This window comes from Lampris incognitus, unplaced genomic scaffold (genome assembly GCF_029633865.1).
Source record: "Lampris incognitus isolate fLamInc1 unplaced genomic scaffold, fLamInc1.hap2 scaffold_251, whole genome shotgun sequence".
NCBI classification, from domain to species: Eukaryota; Metazoa; Chordata; class Actinopteri; order Lampriformes; family Lampridae; genus Lampris; species Lampris incognitus.
In genome coordinates, this window is record NW_026611209.1 from 32,276 (window position 1) to 35,000 (window position 2,725).

Sequence of the window (2,725 nt, forward strand, 5' to 3'; positions counted from 1 at the left end):
CAGCTGCTCGGGAGGCAGGCGATATGTGCAGGACAGCAACTCAGGAAGCCAACGACGTGGGCAGGACAGCCGCTCGGGAGGCAGGCGATATGTGCAGGACAGCCGCTCAGGAAGCAGGTAAAGTGGACAGGACTGCCACTTGAGAAGCCGGTGACATGGACAGGACAGCTGCACTGTAAGCTGGAGACATCGGGGTGCTGGCGGGATGGCTTGGGGTGCTGGCGGGACCACCCGGGGTGCCATCGGGACCACTCAGGGACCTCTCAGGGTGCCGGCCGGGCCACTCAGGGTGCAGGCATAGGAGGCAGGGCCACTGGAGACATGGGAAGCTGGGCCGCTGGAGACATGGGAAGCAGGGCTGCTGGAGACATGAGAATTGGTGCCGCCGGAGACATGGGAAGCTGGACTGCTTGAGACATGGGAAGCCAGGCCACGTGAGATATGGGAAGCTGGGCCACTTGAGACATGGGAGGCCGAGCTGCATGAGACATGGGAAACCGTGAGCTGGAACCAGGCAGCCTTGAAAGCCCAAAGGCAGGTGGAGGATCGAGATCAGGTCAAGCGTCGGCAAAGGCGGGTGGCGGATTGAGATCAGGCCAAGTGTCAGCAAGGTTGGCTGGAGGCTCAGGAACAGGATCAGCCTGGATGTCAGCAGAGACAACTGAAAGCTCAGGAGCAGGAACAGGCTGGGTGTCGGCAAGGACAGGCCAACCACTCTGGAACAGGAAGGATCTCCGTAATGTAGTGCGGGGCAGCAAAGATGCTGTAGTTTCTTGTAAATAACAAGTGACGATCCCCACCCACCCAGGAAGACAGTAGCCAATAGCTTTGAATTCATAAAACCACACCTATTTTCGGTTATGATTCAAACTCCCAATATTAAAAAATGTGTTCAGAAAGGGCATGTCAGTCTCCCTTTACCCAACTTTCTTTTTATCACCACCAGAACAGCCTCCTGGACCCCAACCAGTCTGGGTTCAAGGTGGGTCACTCGACAGAGACGGCCCTCCTTGCAGTGACAGAATCACTGCACGCTGCGAGAGCAAACTCTCTCTCCTCTGTCCTGATACTCTTGGACCTGTCAGCTGCGTTGACACAGTGACCCACCAGATCCTCCTCTCTACCCTCGAGGGGCTGGGTGTCACAGGCTCTGCACTCTCAATGTTTGCATCCTACCTGATGGGTCGCGCCTACCAGGTGACATGGAGGGGATCTGTGTTGGAGCCTTGCAGACTGACTACAGGCATTCCAAAAGGTTCGGTTCTGGGTCCTCTCCTTTTCTCCCTGTACACGACATCCATGGGTTCTGTTATTCGCTCGCATGACTTCTCTTAACATTGTTATGCTGATGACACCCAGCTGATCTTGTTCTTTCCTCCCTCTGACACACAAGTAGAGACACGCATTGCTGGGTGCTTGACTGATATCTCGGAGTGGATGGCGACACACCACCTGAAGCTCAATCTGGACAAGACGGAGCTGATGTTTGTCCCAGGAAAGGTTGCCCGCACCGAGACCTGGCCATCATCATTGACAACACCGTGGTGACGCCAACCGGACTGTAAGTAATCTGGATGTGATCCTGGACGACCAACTGTCGTTTGCTGCAAACATTGCATCAGTTACTCGCACCTGCAGATTTCTCTATAACATCAAGAGGATTCGCCCATTCCTCACCAACGAGATGGCACAGGTGGTCATCCAGACTCTGGTCATCTCCCGGCTGGACTACGGCAACTCCCTCCTTGCTGGCACCCCGGCGTCCGCCATCCACCCTCTGGAGCTTGTCCAGAAAGCTGTAGCTTGTCTGGAGTTTAACTGCCCTAAGTTCTCCCACACAACTCCCCATCTCATGTCCCTACACTGGCTCCCAGTAGCTGCTCGCATCCAGTTTAAGACTCTGGTGCTAGCCTACAGGGCAGTGAAAGGAACAGCTCCTTCCTATCTCCAGGCCATGGTCAAGCCCTACACCCCCGCTTGACCACTTTGCTCTGCTACCTCGGGACGCCTGGTTGCCCCGTCGCTCAGAGGCCCCTGCTGCCGATCGACCCGGTCCCGGCTCTGTTCTGTCCTGGCCCCACAGTGGTGGAATGAACTCCCCACTAGTGGAGTCACTGCCTTTCTTTCGGTGCAGGTTGAAAACTCACCTCTTCAAGAACTACTACCCTGTTACTTGCTCGTAGCACTTATTGTATTCACTCATTAAGAAAGATCTCTTTCTTGCGCTTTTACTTTAGCACTGGTTTTGCTCTTAGATGCTTGTTTAGGGAGAAGATGCACTTATGACCTCTGATGACTAGTAGCTCTCCTGATTTCCTACATTAAATGATGCACTTATTGTAGGTCGCTTTGGATAAAAGCGTCAGCTAAATGACTGTAATGTAATGTAATAATGTATAGATAATATCAGAAAGGCCTTTCAAAACATCCCTGTTTAACTGAACTTTTCATGGAAACTGCCCTGTTACCTCTATGACGTTTGCCGTTTCTCACATTCATTCTCTTTGTTGTAATATTTTACCTTTATTATCTCGCATGGCAGGAAATGGTTTTGTTGATTCTCATTCTATGCTGTTGCACTTTTAAACTGCTTTTATTGCCTCTTTTTCATGTTTGTGATTCTTTCAATGGCTTCTTACTAATGTAAAGCACACTGAGCGGGACTCCATGTGCCAAACATGACGTAAAATAAGTTCATTGTTGTCATAATAATGTAAACATGAAG